This window comes from Lissotriton vulgaris, unplaced genomic scaffold (assembly GCF_964263255.1).
Source record: "Lissotriton vulgaris unplaced genomic scaffold, aLisVul1.2 SCAFFOLD_2696, whole genome shotgun sequence".
Taxonomy (NCBI): Eukaryota; Metazoa; Chordata; class Amphibia; order Caudata; family Salamandridae; genus Lissotriton; species Lissotriton vulgaris.
Genome location: NW_028247726.1, coordinates 1 through 20,805, shown reverse-complemented (window position 1 = coordinate 20,805; position 20,805 = coordinate 1). Strand labels below are relative to the sequence as shown.

At 49.1% G+C, this 20,805-nt stretch overlaps 1 long non-coding RNA gene across 1 annotated transcript; it reads right to left on the bottom strand.

The window, feature by feature from the left end:
* Positions 1 to 13,034: 13,034 nt before the first annotated feature.
* Positions 13,035 to 20,805, bottom strand: LOC147665062 (uncharacterized). Its single transcript, XR_015305053.1, has 3 exons — positions 19,106 to 20,805; positions 18,237 to 19,045; positions 13,035 to 13,132 (listed from the first exon to the last, which is right to left on the bottom strand). It is a non-coding gene; the product is annotated as an uncharacterized LOC147665062 (long non-coding RNA).

Sequence of the window (20,805 nt, the reverse complement as noted above, 5' to 3'; positions counted from 1 at the left end):
GTGACCTTTCACGGGGGCGCGAGGCCCCCTGTGTTTTGCCGAGCGCGAGGCCCTGGGCGGCTGCCCACACTGCCCATGCCTAGCGCCGGCCCTGGCTACACAGAGCATGTCCTGCCCTTGCCCACGGGCCACTTGTGGTTTTACTAGCTCCACCCCTCCCGGCTCCCTGTGCCCTGTCCTCCTGTCCTCTGTGTGCAGACAGATCTTCACTCAAGGTGTTTGCACCCAGTGGGAGTTGGAGCTCTTCAGGTCACTGACCGTTGTTTAAGACCGCCTTGGGGTACTAAGGCCTTGGCTCGCAGGTGGTGACTGGGCCTGCAAAGGGCGGTGGTGCCAGATTCAGGGCGTTGGCCTTCTCAGCCATCTCTAGGTGAGTCAGAGGACTCGGGATGGTTCGGTAGACCCCACACCTCAATGCACCCTCGTTCGGACTCCTCTGCTCACTCCAGTCATGTGGCCTGCCTCCTATAGACTCGCGTGGAATCGCAATCCCTTAAACCTTACCCCAAATCACTCCCATTTACAGCCGCTTCAGCACCCAACCAGACCAGTCGCACCTCACCAAACATCTTTGTTCTTATCCAGAGAACCAGTGCGAACCACAGGGTTTGCCATCACTCCAGAAGAAACCGCCACCACCATAAGCTCCATTCACTCGGGCCACATCGGACCCCTGCCCCTTCTCACACCTACTACAGAGGACTCCAACCCACCAGCCCATGCTCACACCCATCATGAATGCCTCCAACTCTTCTGCAACCTTCCTTGATGCCTGGACACATAGCACTGTCCGCCCATTGCTGAAGAAACCCTCTACGGACCCATCAGTGCTCGCCACCTGCAGGTCGATCTCCATGCTACCATTAACAGTCGAGGTCTGAGAGAAAATTACATGTACCTCACCGACCACCTCAATGACCACCAGCTCCACAACACCACTCGGTCTGGTTTCAGACTCAACCACAGCACAGAAGCTGCCCTCGTTGTTGCCACTGATGAGATCCGCATAACTCAACGGAGGAGACGTACAGCCCTTCATTCCCGTGGACCTCTCCATGACATGTGACAGTCTCGCGCCCCATCAAACTCCTACATGACATGAATCCAAGGATATGCACTCCATGGATCTGCTCCTTCCTACTGGGAGGAATCGGTCAGTTAGCCCGGCACCGTACACCTCGGATGCCCGAGACCTCATCTGTGGAGTTCAGCAAGGATCCTTCCTGAGCCCGACCTCTTCAACGCCTACATGACCCCTCTACCCAGCATCCTCCACTCTCATAGCATCAACCTCCTCCTATGCCAGCAACTCATTCTCTCCCTCACGGACAAGATGACCTGTAACCACATCAAGTTCAATGGCTGAAAGACTGGGATCGCATAATCCTCTCCATAATACTCGTATGTTCTGTTTTTTCATAACACCAAGCTCATGGCAAAAGCTTCACACGCAAAGAAGTGGAGAGCAAACCTGCTTCGACCTCCCAAGCTTCAGGCAACCACCTTCTGTCACAAGTGCCAGCCCAAGCTGGGCATCCAAACAGTGATGCCCAAGTATCTTTCCTACCGAAGCCATTAACAAGAGCGTCCGTACAGGCTCAACGCATTGCTGTTAATGCAGGCATTACAAACGCCATGCGAATACCTGGAAATAACAGCTGTACGAACTGTGTACTGGTAGAGCCACTTCCACTTGAATTCTGTGTCCCAGCTCAGATCCGGCCGACTGATGCGCCGTGGGAGTGAGTGTGACACACAAGGATAAAGGGGCAAAAGAAACAATTAACAGTGTGCCCTGTAAAGCCCTAGCACCTGACCCACTATCCCTAATTGATATATCCAATGGGAATCTCCCTTACAACATATGTGCACACTGTTAATGCACCCACTGCCACAGTGCAATCCAATACAGGATTATAATAATTTCAAACAAAATGCAAAGGTGCGCCACTTGACAAGAAATCACTGGTCCATGTCCATAGTGTTTTTCTTCAAGTTTCTTCTTTTATTCACAATAGTCTTTTTGTAAAAAGACCCAACACAGCCGACGCGTTTCGTCCAGTGATGGACTTCTTCAGGGCATAAAATCAAGGAGCTGGGCACTCCTAAGGCATATCAATGGTGGAGTATCAACAGAAGGTAAACTTCACACGTCCAGTTTATGCAAAGCTCGTATCAACAGGAATGAGCGTAACAATGATAGACACTTCTCTTGAGGAGAGAAGGACAATGCAGGGTGGGATAGCACCTTACTGAGCTAGGTCCGAGACCTCACCACGATAAGGTGGGCCAGAAGTAATGGGGCGATCACCCAATACAGCCTTGATCCAGCTGCAATCCAAACCACCTCTCGTAGGGCGAAGACGGTATAAATGGGGTCACCTACAGCCAGTTCCTTGAAGGGGGCATGCATGGTGGCCTGGGCTTTACCTGGGTAACTTTGAATTCTCACCACAAGTTGGCGCTGCTCTTTGTAGTTTGTTGCCCTGAAGCCCATAGTGTGGTGGAACTGCTGTCTTACTGCCCCTCCTTAGTCTGCTTTCCTCCAAATGTCACATCCATATTTAGTGTTATTATTATTATTTTTTTTTAAGAAACTGATTTGGTTGCAGTTGGGTGCAGTCATTGAATGGTAATCAGAATGGATTGTGAAGGCATGGCCTAAGTTGAAGTGAAGTATTCGCACAGTTGCTGTTCTCGCCTTGGCGCTTTTAACATCTCTGCTTGAATTATCTTTTCAAATGGCTGAATTTACAGCTGTGCTTTATTCATATATATATATTTTTTTTTTTTCTAGAATCCGAGGACCCTGCTGAATTTCCCCTTCAGTGGACCTGAGCAGCGTTGGACTCTTAGAAAGGTAGAGATCTTATTTATTTATGGCTGTACAACTTGTGAACTTGGTCTAAAAAGCTTTAGTGCCTCAACAGTTGCAGGCCTTGGAGCTCTGGAAGAAATGCATGTTTCTTCTAGTGTTTTGACCCCCAGCTCTAGCCTCTCTTCTTCCGGTGTCAGTCCATGTGTAAAGAGGGGGTGCAGCGGTGGCCTGCTGCTTACAGGAGATCTGGTCAAGCCGGACTGTGTACATACCCGTACAGGCATGGGTTTTAGGCCGCCCATTGCCCATCACTGGCTGGATTTCTTGTCAGTCTCTTTGCTTGCTTCTTATTCATTGCTTTCCCTTTCTTGGGTTTGTCCTTCTCCAGGAGCCCGCCTTCTTTACCCTCCTTTGATTGGGTGACTTGTATCCTACCACTGCTCACAATCAGGAAACTTCTTTTCCCCCTTTTCCTTTCAGCCCTCCGTAAGACTGCGCATGTGCGGTGATGCTTGTGTCTATAAATCAACATGCTATGGGTTCTTTTTGTGCTGATGATCGCATTTGCAAAGAACCTTTTTCCAGTGCTGAATGGGATCAGCAAAAAGCACTGGTAAAGCCACAAGCTCGGGTTACGCCTTTGAAAGACGTGACCTATCGTCCATTTCCCTGTTTGATATTCGCGGTCGTGGCTTGGCACAGCGGGCCAAGTATCCTGGAAGGATTTGACTGCAGAATCTTGCCCTGGCCTGGCATTCACTTGTTACGAAATTGGTCAGAGTGGCAGCCAATGGCTTTCCCACATAATGGCTGCCTACTATCCACATATGCAAGGGATGGAGCGGCCAGTTGCTTGGTGAGCAAAACAGTGCCTTCAGCTAATCCCCAGCAACCTGTTTCCTTATAAAAGAGTTTGTGATGCACAGTCCCTGTCCTGCTGACAATCTGGAGTAGCCTACTGAGCAACAGAACGATGGATTCAACCCGGGATTCTTGACTGGGGGGTGAGTAGTTAAAGTTTCTGCGCTACGTCCATCATCTCCTTGCATCTGCTTTGTTCATCCTAAATTGGCAGGGTATGCCCAGACGCCGGTCCCTTGCTCACTCTGATACAAGCCAGCCTGGCTGATAAGGGGTAATGGACAGAAACCGGTCCTCGGAAGCTTGTTTCCGGTTCAGGGAAGACCCGACTTGGCAGTTCAGGCTGGACTGTTCCCATGAGGCACAGGGTCACGACAGATTTGCATATGGGTGGGTCTAAACTGGGGTGGTGGAGTGAGCTAAAGAATGTTGGCTTAAACCCAGATCTGTGACTGGGGGTGAGTGGTTAAATAGTTTCAGCGCTCCGTCCATCATCTCCTTGTGTTTGCTATACTCGACCCTTCACGAGGATCTGGTTTCCATTAGGTCTGCACTGTCCTTGTGAGTAGGGCTGGTTCCATTCAGCCTCATTCCCTCATCACAAGGGCTGACATTTATTCAGTCCTGCTCTCTTTATGGGAGGGGCTGACATTTATGCAATCTCCCTGCCTGCACGAGGGAGGCTGACAGTAGTACTGCTTCCTTCACAAGAGGGCTGACGTTCATTCATTCTTGCGATCTCTTAGAGAGGGGCTCAGGTTCATTCCGTCTCACCTGCTTTACAGGATGAGCTGATATTCATTCATTCATTCATTCTCATTGCCTGCATGTGGGGCTGGACACTCACTCAGCCTTAATACCTCCAAGAGAAGGACTGGCATTCATTCATTCTTACTGTCTCCTAAAGAGTGGCTGGCATCCATTCATTCTTACGGTCTCCTAGATGGGCTGGCATCCATTCAGCCCCACTGTCTCCTAAAGAGTGGCTGGCATCCATTCATTCTTACTGTCTCCTAGATGGGCTGGCATCCATTCATTCTTACGGTCTCCTAGATGGGCTGGCATCCATTCAGCCCCACTGTCTCCTAAAGAGTGGCTGGCATCCATTCATTCTTACGGTCTCCTAGATGGGCTGGCATCCATGCAGCCCCACTGTCTCCTAAAGAGTGGCTGGCATCCATTCATTCTTACTGTCTCCTAGATGGGCTGGCATCCATTCAGCCCCAGTGCTTTCAAGGAAGAGTTGAAAGAACCAAACCAGTTGCACTGATACTTAAACATTCGTAGAAGGGACAATGAATAAAACAATTGCCCTTTCAAACCAATCTTATGGTTAGAATTTAATCAAAAATTAATTTTATTTAAATTTATCAAACTTTTTATATCATTTTTACAATTTTCTCTATTTCACAAAAGCTAGAATAAACTAAATTTTATCTTTGTTTACTTATCTTGGAGCCCCATTAAAGAATAGAAATTCACAATCATACTCTAAAAAACCTGCTTTATGTACACCATATATACAAAGCGACCCAGTCATACCCGTAGAAAACTTTCACACATCTGTCCAAACACTCACACACACAAATTTCTTTAGTCAATTCGTAATGCTGCACTAAAAATATGGTGTAGTAAAACTTTCCCAGGGCTGGCATTCTGTGTATGGATGGTGTGAGTGTGTGGACGGATGTGTTAAATAGTTTTCTAAGTGTTTGACTTGGTCACATAAAAAGTATCCTCTGCTACAATCAGCGCAGTCCTTTCGAAGCCAGGGATAATGATTAGGCAGACGTGGGGCCATCAAGTGCACCAGGCTTCCCGGTCCAGTTCACCTGCGGCAAGAGCCACCAAGCTGCTTTAGCTTGCCGTTTGCAGCGCACAGCCATCCAGTGGGAGAGAGAATCCAACATTGATGATCCATCACGTCTTGTTAAGTGTGGCTCTACCTTACCCTTCCATCCTGATTTGCTTAATCTCCCCCCCCCTTCCTTCCCCACACCACCTGGAATCTCAGAGCAGCACATATATTCTGTTGCAAGAGGTGCACGTTTTGCTCTTCAAAGAAACCATGACGTGGGCTTCCAACCCTGAAGTAGGTGAGGGTCGCTACTCTCACTGTTTCCTCATACTGAAGGAGGATGGGGGGGCATCAGCCCACTTTGGTCCTTCACACTCAGAATGCCTCCTGCAGAAGGACACCTTTACAATGCTTATGTGAACCCAGATTCTATCTGTTCTGGCCCCAAGTGACTGGATGATGTCCTTGTGCTTGCCAGAGGTGTATTTTGACACCTTATGCAGTCCCACCGATGTTACCGGCTATTCAAGGTAGGACAGGAGCATTTGAGTTTACCCTGCTCCTCTTTAGCTTCACAAGTGCCACTGCATGGGCAGCAACAAAATGATTGGCTGTGGTTGATGCCCCTCTTTGGAGGTCCGTGATACCAGTTTTCCCCTATTTCAATGACTGACTGTTGAAGGTGGGCTTGCCTCAGTCAGCCGTAGGTCCCCTTCAGATGATGGCAAACCTCTTGACCTCATTGGTCTTCATGATCAACGAATCAAAACTCTTACCAGACTCCTTTGCAAAGGCCCCCTTTGTTCTAGGAACAGCCCCAACACCCACCGACCAGGCACGCAACCTGGGAGTCCTCCTCGACTCCACCCTCTCCATGACTAAACAGGTCAACGCCGTCTCCTTCTCCTGATGCAACACCCTCTGAATGTTCTGCAGGCTTTTCAAGTGGATCCCCACCGAAACGAGAAAGTCACCCAGGCCCTCGTCACCAGCAGGCAGGACTAAGCAAACGCCCTGTATGCAGGAATGTCTGCCAAGCTCCTGAGACGACTGCAATGCATCCAGAACGCCTCGGCACGTCTGATCTTCAAAATCCCCCGCCGCAGCCACATCACACCCCACCTGAGACCTGCACTGGCTCCCCGTCAACAAGAGGATAACCTTCAAGCTCCTCATCCACACACACAAAGCTCTCCACAACACCGGCCCAGAGTACCTCAACAGATGACTCCGCTTCTACACCCCCACCTGTCAGCTCCGCTCCACCGGCCTCGCCTTCGCCACAGTCCCCTGCACCTGAAAAACGATCGCCGGTGGCAGATCCTTCTCCCACCTCGCCGCCAAGATCTGGTACACCCTCCCCTCCAACGTACGGTAGACCCAAGGCCTACTCGCCTTCAGAAGACTCCTCAAGACCTGGCTCTTCGGTCAGTAGAAGCACCCCCCCTGCACCTTGAGACCCTCACGGGTAAGTAGTGCGCTTTATAAGTGTCTTGATTGAGCTGTCCTGGATACAGTTCGACTCGGGGGTCTTCCCTACATTGCAAGTAGTCCAGAACCTTTGGGATATGATCCCGGAGTTTCAGCCGTGGCCGTACTTTCTCTGAGAGAAATTTTGAGGCATCTTGGTCTTTAAGCCTCTTACACCCATATTGTTGACCATGCCAGATTGTATTTGCGGGCTCTGTACTCGGTGCTTAATTTGAGCGGGATTTTTACGGTACTCGCCACCGTCACTTCATCAAGTGACCAGTGGCTTCCAGTTCGCCTCATAGTAGAGATATTTCATCTGTGCTGGTGGTAGTTTCTGATCTGTCTGGTGGTCCCTCGCTTCTTGTTGAGTTGATTTGCTGAGGTCACCGAGGAATGTGGCAGTAAGCCCCTCTCTAGGGAGGGTAGTGATTGCGGCTCACGCACCCAGGTGGGGATTACTTCAGGAACATACTGACGTGAGGCGATACTGTTATTAGTCATCATCCTTGAGCTGCCCCCAACTGGGCCTTGGACCTTGGTGCAAATCTGGAAGCCCAACCCCAGGTAAAGTTACTGATCTGTGCTCCAAAAACAATATGTCTGTATTCATTTCTACAAACCTGTGAGTGGAGTCCGCTTACCACAATCTAAAGAGTAACAATGAAGGAAGCAAGGAGACTCTACTTACCAGAATGTCCAGCAGAGTGGTCTCCATGCCCCTGACACCACGCGGGTTAGCAGTGGCTTCAGACCCCATCGCCTACTGTGCCAGAGCCGCGCGGCCATCAACCAAGATGGAGATTCTTGTTCCAGAGCATAAGTGACCTGTGCTTCTAGGCTGGCTCAGAGGAGAGGTTCTTCATCTACCAGATCTCTGAATGGCCCCGTTTAGAAGTGCGTTTTTTTTTTTATTTTTTTTTTTTTTAAATTCAACAGATCGTTGCCAAGCAACAGCACTTGCGTGCTGCCTGAAAAAAGAGCAATTTTGTGTATATTGCACACCAATGTAGCATCCTCTCAGGGGCTTAGTACTGTGTACATCTCTGTAATGCAGGAAGAGGGTTCCGAAGTACCCAAAAAGAAGTTATGGGATTTAATAGAAATGGACCTCAATCATTGTAATAGCCACATTTGATACTGCATTGCCCACTCAGAGCTTCATAAATGTAATTGAAGCATTATCAGGGCTCACACCTCTTGCATAGAAAGAACCACTGTTCACTAGAGGCGTGCCCCGCAGTAAGTGCGTTTGCCAAGAATCCAAATCGCGTGATACAAGCTTTGCATTTTACTGGAGAGACCTTCCTGCTTTTCGAATGATGCTTTGACTGGCATAAAAAGGCGCTGGTATCGCTTTCAATGCCTCAGGTTCTTTATTGAGACGCAGCTGCCTTTATTTGCAGTAGACGCCATCCATAAGCTGTGTGAAGTGCACTCCACCGCAGCCTTGGGTGCAGCCCTAGAATAGTTCCAGAATGATCTCCCAAACCCCTTTGAGCTGCCCTTCGACAAAAGGCAGCCCTCTCCAAGGGCTTCACCCTACACAAAGCAGCCTCATTGGATGTGCCTGAGAGCGCTGTCCCCGATTCAATTCTTTAAGGAGTTGGTATCATAGGAGTTTCAGGGCTTGTCGCTTAGGCACCATAATCTACCCGCATCCTCATTCGTGCATCTTTACGGATTGACGTGCAAGCTTCTATTTGCTCTGCAAGGCGGCCGTCCGCTTCTGCTACCAAACCCCTGAATTACTTTGTTGATTTTCTCCCAGAGTCAGACTTCTCTTTTAGCTGTTGTGAAGGAAATTGGTTTTTGACCAGTTACAGCAAACTTCTTGTGACCTGGCAACACCCACAATTCTTCATATTGGAATGTGTGGAATTGAGAAGGAATCGATCACCATTCACTGCTATTAGACGTAGAAGTGTCCACTCTACACGAGCAGCTTCTAGAGCGCTTCATTTATGGGGTGAAACCTTGATTGGTAATGAGTAAGAAATGCAAATAAGTAGCATACCTGTCTTCTATATCGAACCCATGATGGGATAAAAATGGCACCAGAGATACCAGTCAGTGGTTCTTTAATGAGTTGGGTTTCACTTTACAGAAGATTAAGGTGTTTAGTGTTAATTTTAATGCGATAGAAAGATTTGGTCTAGGGTTTATATCTATTTATGAGGTGGAGGAAGTAACGCAAGATTCAACAGTGGACAAGAGGGGCGTGTGCGGTGGTAACCTCACATGGAACAGTCTTGATCCAATGTGTGTCCTACACAGATACTCGCCCTCCTAGAACGAAGAGTCATTGGTGATGACAGCAGATATGTGAATTAGAGGATGCAGGGATTCTAGACGCTGCAAAAGAACAGCAACCTCGCAGTTCGTCACATGACCCCCAACTTGATGAGCGCCTGTGGAGAGCTGGAGTAAAAAGAATGAGGTAGTCAGCAGGTACGAGGCCATTGTTACCTTCCCAGACTCCACTTCTGAGGCCTTGTCTGTGATATTGCCAAAGGAAATGATGGACGGAGCGTTGACAATACAAGCACTCGCCCCCAGTCAACTGATCTGGGTTTAATCCATCAACGTTCTTTAGCCCACTCTGCCACCCCAGTTCAGACATGGCCATATGCAAATCAGTCTGACCCTCTGCCTCATGGGAACAGTCCAGCCCGAATTGCCAAGCCATGTCTCCTCTGGACCAGAAACAAGCTTCCGAGGACAGGTTTCTGGCATTCCAGCCGTCTTCAGCCCGGCTTGCTTGAATCCAGTGCAAAGTGAGCAAGGGACTCGCATCTGAGCATACCCTGCCACACTCATGGCGAACAAAGAAAACCAAAAGAAATGATGGACGGAGCATTGACAATACAAGCACTCACCCCCAGTCAACTGATCTGGGTTTAATTCATCAACGTTCTTTAGCCGGTTCTTTAGCCCTTTAGTCTCTGATATTGCCTCATGTCCTGGAGGGCACCTCTGCAGAAGGATGCAGACACATTGCAGTCTGGCCATGGTGACTGGTCTGAGATGTTATCCTGGAACTTGATGTGCAGCATAGATTCGGGGGTGAAATCCCTTCCTGAAAGCTTTACAGGCTGTGAACTTTTTTTCTCAAAAAGGAAACTTTCATTCTAGTTCAGTAGGAGAAGAAATAACTTCTTGATCTACTCTTAGTCATCAATCGTTTCTAAGAGCTCTGGTATAGCGGCCCATTAGTTACTGTCTGCAAGTGGTGGCGGCCGCCATGAGTGTTCTTTCTGGCTATGCTTGGCTTATTAGTTCTTTACTGAAATGATGGTGAACTTACCAGGAGAGCTCCAGCCAGCGGGAATTCCAGGCACAGTTGTACCAGATCTCCACCGTTTGCCTCCCCTGATGCTCCTCTCGTACTACGTCTTAACACCTGTGAATGAACGGAAGTGGCTTCTTGCGGAAGGCTTCACCTGATGGACTTCGATCTCGTTCACCTTTGGCTGGAAGGAGAGTTCTACATTCTTTTCTCGCCTATATATACTGCTGCCTACAGACGTGATGTCCCGATGCTTTGGAAAACTAGCACTCCAAGAGCTGGCTGATGGTAGAGGAGCGGCATGCCACTGAGAAGGTCAAATAGGTAAAAATTAAATAACTCATTGTTATTTTTCTATTTTTACGTCCTTGCTCAGCTGGGGTGGGGCTGTTCTGCTCACAGAGCAGGGCAGGGGAAGATTGGTATGCCCACTCCGTGTCAGGACGCTTTGGTCGGCCATCTTGGGCCTGTCAAACTCATGCGCACGTTGCATGTTCTCCACGCAGCCTACTTTGGAGAATATGCCCAGCCTCCCATTCTCTGGCAGAGTGCCGATCCAAGGCTCTCAGACCAATCACAAGACTGCATTGCAGAGTTGTGATTGGCTATTGGGAGCTGGGTGCTGGGTGCTTCCTGCTCTGCGGGTGAACAGGACAGAGAAGGAAATGGCAGCGGCGGCAGACTAATAAGTGTATTTTTATTTTTCACTCCCCCCTCCCCCCCCCCCCCCCCCCCCCTCAACTCACCATCCCCATCGCTGGTAAATACCAGCCACCACTGTGTTTGTCATGTCCATCATCTTCCAGGAGAAACTCCAAAGTGGCATAAATGGTAAATACAAACCACAGTGCCAGATATTAGTTTTTCAATTTCTTGTGGGATGGAACCAGAACTTTAAACTGGATTCCAGAGAAAATGAAATACAGGTTTGTGTTTCTTAACCAAGCTTAGTTTGTTGGCCACAGTCTGCACTCTGGAGGTGTTCTGTGTGGCTGGACTGGCCCAGCAGCTATGGGAACCATGCCGCCTCACCAATACCAGGAGATCACCGGCCCTCTGATCCCTATAGAGGATCGCAGGCTGATCCCACAGCAGCAGATCTCAAGGTAAAGGGACCGGCTACAACTGCAGTAATGTGTTGTAACTCCATGAAGCTCGCTTCCACTTCAATCTAAAACATCACATGAGCCTCACATATGCCTTTGTGTGGGCATTAAAGGGTTGGAAAGCACTGACCCACAAAGGTGTCATCTCTTTTCTGGTTGAAGTGCTTTTCACAGCTCGATCTGTTTCGCCTTAATACTTCAGTGCACGTGCCCCCAGCACAATCAGCTCTTGAAACATGTAAGTGAACATTCTCCATCTGTGTAGTAGTGGAATTGGAAAAGACGAGCTTTCAGCAGCCTCCGGAGCTTCATCTACTGGACATTTAACCAGAGGCGGCCGTCTTGAGGGACTCTTGTTCAAAGTCACCCAATCACTGGCAGATCTTTGCTGCCAGAAGGAGTAACACTAAGTGATCGATCCTTGACGCCCCAGACATGGGCACCAGGCGCTGAATCTGATGGACTGCAGAGTGTGTGGTTGGTGCTGACAGTCTGGGCAGTGTCCCTGCACACCCATGGGCCACAGTTGTTCCGTGAATCTACCTGCACAGCCTGCGTTCCATGTCTTTGCTGGAAACAGCCCGTGGAACACATGCTCTGTGTGGAACACACAAGAAGACACGGTTCAACAGTGCATTGACTAGCTGGCAACCATTCTAGTATGGTAGCCTAATGTCCTAAATGGGAACACTTTAGTTAGCGGTAAACCAGTCAAATACCTATTGTCGGAAGTCATGCTGGCTACAGTGGTAGAGGCACCAAGCAGAGGAAAAGCCAATACTGCTCATTTTTGAAAGGCATTCGCTGATTTTGGCTTTATCAATGCTTGTTGCTGTTACTGAATAGCATCAGCAGTTGAAAAAAAAGAGTTCACCAATCCTGAACATTAATCATAAAAAAAACACTTGCTGGCCCCAACATGATATGCACACTTGAGACTCCCCACCCATCCCACGGTCAAGACTTGACAGAAATTTTGGCCTTTAGCTTCCCCCTCCCCCCCCCCCCCCCCCCCCCCCCCCCCCCCATACCACTCCGCCCCAACCTGCAGGGAATTTACGTGCCATCTGCCCTCCACAGGTGAACAGAAAAACTAGACCACAGAGATTTTTTTTTTATGGATGGGGGCTGGCCTATCTTGGCATTAGGCGGCCTCCTCCGCCACACCCCCTGTGGTGTAAATGGTCTTGTAGTAGGGGTTTGCCTCCAGTCTGCCATCTATCCTTATAGGGACCCGCAAGCGCCCTAAACACAGGTGACCTGTATTATAGAAAGTGCCCAGAGGGGTAAAAGGCATTCGCTCCTGCTCTTCACACTTTAGTAGCATAGAAGGGGAACCGCATGCCTGTGTATGGCTCCTTCTACAGTATGAATCACGCTGATGCGGTTACTGGAGGTGTGTCCTCATTTGCATAATGTCGTGATTCCATGCATATGAGGACACACTTTGCTTTTGCACCTGAGCTGTATTACAGATGCAAACACAGAGGCAAAAGAGCTGTCTACCACAGAGAGGTAGGGCAGAGCCAGAACCCCCCTTGGCACAGGGACCCGGAGTGCCACCGACCCGCCTGGCAGTCATACTGGAGTGAGAGGTTGGTTAGTCTCCAGTAAAAGACCAAGCCATGGTTTGAACCTGCGGCCCTGTCTCATTAATGCCCTCTCCTCTGTACACGCGCCTGCGCAGAGGACGGCCACATTGTCCCTGTCTGATCCAGACCCATCATATTAAAGGTGCTGTGTCACTCAGGGTATATAGTATATCTGAGGTGACATTCGGGCCAATGATTCTTTTTTAGGTCGAGTTTACTCGAACCTATTGTTGTCAATCCCAAAAATTCCTTTCCTAACGGGCGGATTTTGGACAGTGCACGAGAGTCACGTGACTCCTTGTGGACAAGCATGGGCAGCCTTTCCACTGCCAGCAGCATTTCTCCACGGCCGCCAGGCCTCATCAAAAGCTTCCCCAGCACTGCCCCGCCCATCAATCACCCTCCCACGCCAGCAGCTCTTCCCGCTCCGACCCCTGCTGCATCAAAGGCTTTTTTTTTGTGTGGAGGCGATGTTCTTTGTTAGGGTTTACTCCTTGTTTACCTGGAAGCCCTAGCACTGCTTTCCTCTACATCCGTGATCCCCATTGCAGAGGTGAAAGGACCCAAGTTTTATATTTGGAAATACTAGCTGAGCACTAATGCCCACACCACTCCGTCCCTAGAGAGATGTTGTGTCATATTTTCAGCATTGAACATGGTTTATTTTACCACTATTCGCCCTTTCTCGATGTGGCTCACGGGTGACCACTTACTATATATCATATGAGACGTGTGTAAAATCAGACCTGTTGCTACAGTCCGCCTGCATCTCTTGAGTATTCACCTACCATGTTGCCAGAGCAGAATGACGGACACACTTCCTTATTTGTATGTGATACGATATGACATTTTTGCTAGATTTGATTTAAAAAAAAACTTGTGCCAGTGTCTGCTGACAACTGCGAAATATTTAAAATGTATATGACTTCCTTTTGCTATCTAGGGTCTAATAAGTAAGTGCATGTGGTGTTATATATTTCCAGGAAAACAAGGTGTTTACTACAATCACTTTGCATGAAACAATAGTTACCTGGCGCATGGATGATGTATGCACATGCTCTGCTTGTAGCTCTACCTATCTTTGCCCTTAGTGGCGGTAGAAAGAGGTAAGAGCCACCAAGCGTCAGAAGGGAATGTTTAGGAAATCCCAGTCCCCACCACCCTACTCTAACAGTGGTTTATCCTGCTCCACGTGACGTCAGCAGGATGCACTTTCAGAGCAGCACTTCCGAGTGTGGACTTGGCTGCATCTAGTAGCTCGTGCCTTTTCAGTAATGGAGAGGAGTGCACTATGCATAAAGCATATCAAATCTTAATTCACTCATCTAATGCTTGTTTAAATTCCTTGCGCAGCCAATGCTTGTTTCCTGTGCAGCCAGCACCCCTCCCTCCTTACTACGACCACAGACAATTATCTGTGCCCTCCAGCATGGGTATTCTTGAATGGGAATTTGTGCCTGGGACATCTCACGCTCGTTTTCGCCGCTCGTCTCCTTGCTCCTAAACCCCTTCAGCCCACCCCCCATCCCCAGGCTGCAAGACACCTTATGCTAGTTATCGCAGCTTCTCTCCTTGCTCCTCCGCCCCCATCCCCCCAAATCTCCAGGCTGCACAACACCTCATGCTTGTTATCACCGCTCTTCTCCTTGCTCCTCCCCCGCCCCTTCTCCTGAGGCTGCCACGGAGCGTGCATGTAGGACAGTCACACTGTGAAGCCACCATATGGCCCACGGCCTCCCAGTGCCCTGCTGTGTTTTTATGTCGGTCGCGCACATCGCCGAAAGTAAGTTCACATCGCTCTTCGTCTTGCATTTCAAATGCTTTTTATGAATGTGCTCCAGGAAGTTACAGCACACTGAACTAGTTTTTTACACATAGTCGTTCGAGGGTATCCATTCCCACAGGAGACAGGTGCTACTTCCTCCATTATCTTTGCTGGGATGAACTGACAGTCTGTCGAGTGGCTGGGACAGTGAGTGGCTCAGTCCCCCCCCCCCCCCCCTCCCCATCGCTGCTGATATTAATTAGTTCTCTTATGTTGCAATAGTGACAGTGTTGAATATAGAGCTTCGTACCATCCCTCTGCCATTTCTGAGAGCCGCATGTAATGAGCTTTACACCTGCTTATTATAAAGGCACTCAGCATATCGACATCAAAAGGATGGAAGGCTGGGTTGGCCTTGCATGACTTCACGCTTGTGATCATAGCACAGATCAGGGAAGAGTATTTAATTGACTAAACAGTGTTTAAATCACTGGTCTCTGTTGAGAAGGGCACAACCCTGCGTTGGCCTCCCTCCATCTTGCAGTGAGTAAGGACTGGTGCTTCAAATCCCAACATTCAGAAGGCAAAACACTCGTAATGAGTCGTTCTTGGCAGTACCAAATATCTGGAATTACATTTCCCCTAACCGGCGGCAGCACTGCTCATGTATTGCGTTCAAAAGAGAAATGAAAGAGCCCCCATCCCAGTGGAAAAGTATCTCTGCTCCCACCCCCTCCATGTGCGCGCAAGCTTCCCGAATCAGGGGTCTTATGACCCACTCCACCACTTCCCTTCGTTCGTTCAGACAGCCTCTTGCAGAACATAGTATCTATTTTGAACGTGAACATTTTTATATGCAGGAATTTTTGCCGCACTGAGGTTGAGTCGATTCTCTCTGACAAGTAATATTTTCAGATCAGTTTCAAAATGAAGCGCCGTGTTGCCCCTTTTTCTTATGATTTTTGCTATATTTGCCTGGTTGTGCACATTCTGATGCTCTCTACTCCAGGTTCCGTATGTGATGTCCTGGTCTTTGTCCGGTTTGACTGACTCTCTGACTTCTAGGACTTGTTCTCTTTCTTTTCTTTCTCACTGTTTCTTTTCTTCCCTGTGGTTTCCTTTCTCTATTTCCCCCTCTCTCTTACAGATAGCTTTATATTTGTTGTGAGCCTATCTATACCAAATTATGTCTACAACAGTTTTCCATCTTTACCAGACCCCTCTCTGCTAGTTTCACATTGACCAGTTATGCCTTTTATTTGGGCTTCCGGTTTTCACATCTATACATGTCCCACCTGTATCAGACTCCAGCCATTTTCTCTCTTCAGCAGTGTTCTATTCACACCAGTTTAGTCTTTCTACAAAGACTTTACTCTTTACGCCAGTTTCCCATTTACGCCACTTTGATCTTTACACCAGTTTCCTATACATCAGTTACGTACTTTCACCAGTTTCCTCTCTTCACCGATTTCCTGCCATCTCCAGGTTCCACTCTTACCCCTCTTCCTTTCTACATCCGTTCCTCCCTGTACCAGTTTCTTTCAGAGGTGTAGCTATCAGTACAGCAGGGGCAGTGCCTGCCCCTGGAGTCCGGGAGTCTGTGATCACCCCTGCCCCCCTTCCAGTATCACTATCGTAGCACCACCTCAGCACACAGCACCACTTCAACACCAGTCAGTGTAACTCATCACCACTAAAGCAGGACTACTGCAGCACCACCTGAGCTTCACTCAGCAGCACCCAAGCACCACCGCAACTGCAACAACACCACCAGCTCAGCGCAGCATCACCCCAGCACAGCACCACCTTAGTACCACTCAGCAGGACAGCACCACTTTAGCGCCACCTGAGGACCACCCAAGCACCATTACATCAGTGCAGCACTACCTCAGCACCATATCAGCATAAGCGCAGCACCACTTCAGCTGCACTACCGCAACCCCACATGAGCGTCAGTCACTCAGCTGCATCTGAGTACTACCACACCACCTCAACATTGTTCAGCCCCAGCACAGCACCTTCTCAGCACCAGCGGAGCACTACCTCAGCACTAGCACAGCACCAGTGCTGCATCAACTGACTACCAACACAGCACCTCATCATCACTTGGCATCACTCAACGCCACAGCATCACTCTGCATCCCTCTGCGCCCCAGCACCCCTCTGCGCCCCAGCACCCCTCTGCGCCCCAGCACCCCTCTGCGCCCCAGCACCCCTCTGCGCCCCAGCACCCCCTCTGCGCCCCAGCACCCCCTCTGCGCCCCAGCACCCCCTCTGCGCCCCAGCACCCCCTCTGCGCCCCAGCACCCCCTCTGCGCCCCAGCACCCCCTCTGCGCCCCAGCACCCCCTCTGCGCCCCAGCACCCCCTCTGCGCCCCAGCACCCCCTCTGCGCCCCAGCACCCCTGAAGGCCCCAGCACCCCTGAAGGCCACAGCACCCCTGAAGGCCACAGCACCCCTGAAGGCCACAGCACCCCTGAAGGCCACAGCACCCCTGAAGGCCACAGCACCACTGAAGGCCACAGCACCCTCCGCGCCACTGAAGGCCACGGCTTCGCTCCGCGCCCCAGCGCCACTGAAGGCCACGGCTTCGCTCCGCGCCCCAGCGCCACTGAAGGCCACGGCTTCGCTCCGCGCCACTGAAGGCCACGGCTTCGCTCTGCGCCCCAGCGCCACTGAAGGCCACAGCTTCGCTCTGCGCCCCAGCGCCACTGAAGGCCACAGCTTCGCTCTGCGCCCCAGCGCCACTGAAGGCCACAGCTTCGCTCTGCGCCCCAGCGCCACTGAAGGCCACAGCTTCGCTCTGCGCCCCAGCGCCACTGAAGGCCACAGCTTCGCTCTGCGCCCCAGCGCCACTGAAGGCCACAGCTTCGCTCTGCGCCCCAGCGCCACTGAAGGCCACAGCTTCGCTCCGCACCACTGAAGGCCACAGCACCACTGAAGGCCACGGCACCCTCCGCGCCCCAGCGCCACTGAAGGCCACGGCACCCCTCCGCGCCCCAGCGCCACTGAAGGCCACGGCAACCCTCCGCGCCCCAGCGCCACTGAAGGCCACGGCAACCCTCCGCGCCCCAGCGCCACTGAAGGCCACGGCTTCGCTCAGCGCAACCATTCAGCAACAACCGGTTCTAATGTTCTCTCAATGTTTCAAGCTTTATTACAAATGTCACAAAAAGGTGTTAATATTTCACTGCTGTTCTTGGATTTGCATCACAATAAAATACAATGAACATAATCTTCCCAAAAGTTATTTACAAAAGTTTAAGCTATTGCCATTATAAATTACAATAACTTTGATTTAAGTATTAATTATTTAAAAAAATAAACTTCATTGTTGTTTGTAATATTAATACATCTAAGTCATGTAAATACAACACAGATTGCAATACAAATGCTATAGGTGTCACTATTGGCATTGTAAATGACAAAGCTATTATTATCGCTATTTACAAAACCAACACATAAATAAAATATTTGTCACTTACAATACCAATTGCTCAAACTTTCCTAACGCGAGACCTATTGCATTGCAAATGCTTGTTCTAAAACAGAGCGAGTTGTCTGCTCTGTCCTGATGACTGGCCACGCCCCCTCCCCTGGATCCAAGTCTTCCTCCCCTGGGTCCTAGCGCTCGTACATTGCAGCCATTCCTGTGGCAAGTGAGAGCATATGAAGTCCTCCGAGTGTGGTTTGGCAGAAGGGTCAGCGGAGAGCGGCCGCTCCCTCCCCATTTATTCTCTCATTGAGGCCAGAAATTATTTCTTGTTCCCTGGAATAGGCTCTGAAGAGAAGATAATTCACTGGAATTATTGCGTCCCACTGAGAACATTGCAAAATTGCAGAAGCTGTGTTTTTATTTTTTTAACCACGGTATCTGAAAGCTGAAAGGAAGGCGATCTTAGCACAGGACACCTTTTATTGATACTATTCGTAGGAAACAAAACCCACTTTCTTGCACAGCAATATTTAATAAAAAAAAAACAATTACAAAAATATTTTACAGCATTTTCTGGTGTAAATTATGGAAACCTTAAATGGGTTCACCGCTTCACAACTAATGGTTAAGGGCAGCCAGTAGACAACATCATCATGATGGATGGAAAGGCATCTGTCTGTCCTGACCAAAGTGAATTCCTTTGGAAGGCATCCCACGCTGTGCCAAGCCGCCACTGGAGCCCTCGAGCCCCGTGTTCCTGGATCTTGTAATGCATCCTCTGAAGTTGTTTCTTGTTTGCAGGGACGGATTAAGAGATGTTCCATCCTCTTCTGCCAGGGGGGGTCTCTGCTGTAAAGATGAGCCGGGTCTACAGCGAAGGTTTATGGAGGTCTGTTTATCCTACTGCTGGCTGGTGTCTTGCATCTCTGGCCTCTGGTTCTTCGGTTTAGGTATGCCGAGCTGCTGTTACATATTGCAGGGAGAGTCCCGCAAGGGTTTCTTTTCGCTGGTTAAGGATTGTGTTGCACCATTTTCCCTCCAGTCCGAGACCCATTTTTCAAGGATGCTTCATATTCTTTGCAAGTTGAGGGCCAGAACGTTCAGCCCCATGCACAAAATGCCCCTACAGCAGCCGTCCCAAGAAGCTGAGTTGCTAGGGGTTCAGTCACAAGTCAAATCCGGGCGAGAGGAGGGATTCCTGAATTTAAAGTCCACTTAAGATCCTCTTACCATTCGTAGGATGGGTGGAGAGGCCTGGTCAATATTGGGACCTGCAGCCAACTGCCCGAGTAGTAGGAAGAGGCAACAGCCACAAAGTGGTGCACAATACAGTAATTACATCCGTGTTGTGATCCTATACAATAGGATGGCATAGTAATCTTTATTTTTGTGGAATATAGACTATTTATTCAAATCAAACCATTCCTTTTAATCTTTCAATCATCATCTTTCTCAGTTGAGGTCACGTCATATATACCTCGCCAGAAGGGCACTATTCACCTATTCTATGAAAAAAGAAACTTTGAAAGTGCATCTCGCCAATTACAACTGTATCACATTGTGTTAACTGCTACTGAACAGTCGATAGTAAGATGGATTGTTTCATGAATAGCAATGTGATGCCAAAAAAGACAATGTTACATATGCAAATAAGCCACCTGGAAATGTAGCCACGACTTTGCTAAATCTGCCTAGATACAGATTCTAAGGGTGTCCCTAAGTGGGCCAGGTTTCTTATGTGCTTCCTTTTTCTGTTGCATCCTGTTTACTGCTTAAGTGTATTTTTTCTGATTGACAATCCATTTCCTTTAGGGAATGTGCTAGCTCTTCTGTTCACTGTTTGATAAAAATCACTGCACGGTGAAGGAAAAGATACGTGGAGTCCTAATTCTTCTTCCTTGGAATCTTCATTAAAGACGTAAACAGTCTGCCTCCCTGGCGGTGACAATATTTTAATTTTATATGAATGAATGAGTTAATTAATTTATTGATTAACAACCTGTAGAGACCATTGTTGAGCACAGGAGAGACTGCTTCCTTAAGGGAGCAGCCTTTCGGTTCAGCATACTACGGTCGAATGTATAGAAACTCTGGGACTGACAAAGCTGCTGCCTAGATCTTCTAATGTTTTGACGGTCGCCCCCTTACCTGGGCTCACTGTCTCTAGTTTACTCTTACGAATGGTTGTTTGATATTTGAATTGGTAATTCTGTACCACATTGGGTCTCTCACCGCCCCCTTTCGGGTTCCTTCTGTCTCCCTCCCACTTCTCCATGCTGCAATGCCTACCCTACCAGGTTTCCTCCAGCTTTTTACAGACTGAATTTTGGCTTTTGAATACATATGTTCATACATATTTTGCATCTGTTCTTCTCTGGACAATAACAATCAGTAAGTCGTCCGACTGACCCTTTGAGTCCAACTCTTTGTTCTGGATACAAGAGTGGAGCAGGTGCCGTTCTTCAGGGCTCCTTCAATGTCACAGGCAGCAGGTGCAAGCCTCCTATGATCTTCTGCAGTCCAGAAAGTGTTCCAAAGTGGGTGCCTTGTCGGCCACACTTATGCCAACTAGCTGATAGGGTGATTCTGGGCTCTTGCCTAATTATGTGAAATCTTTTCAGGCCATAACTTAACACTTTTACAGCAATCCCTGTCTGCCCTACTGCAAAC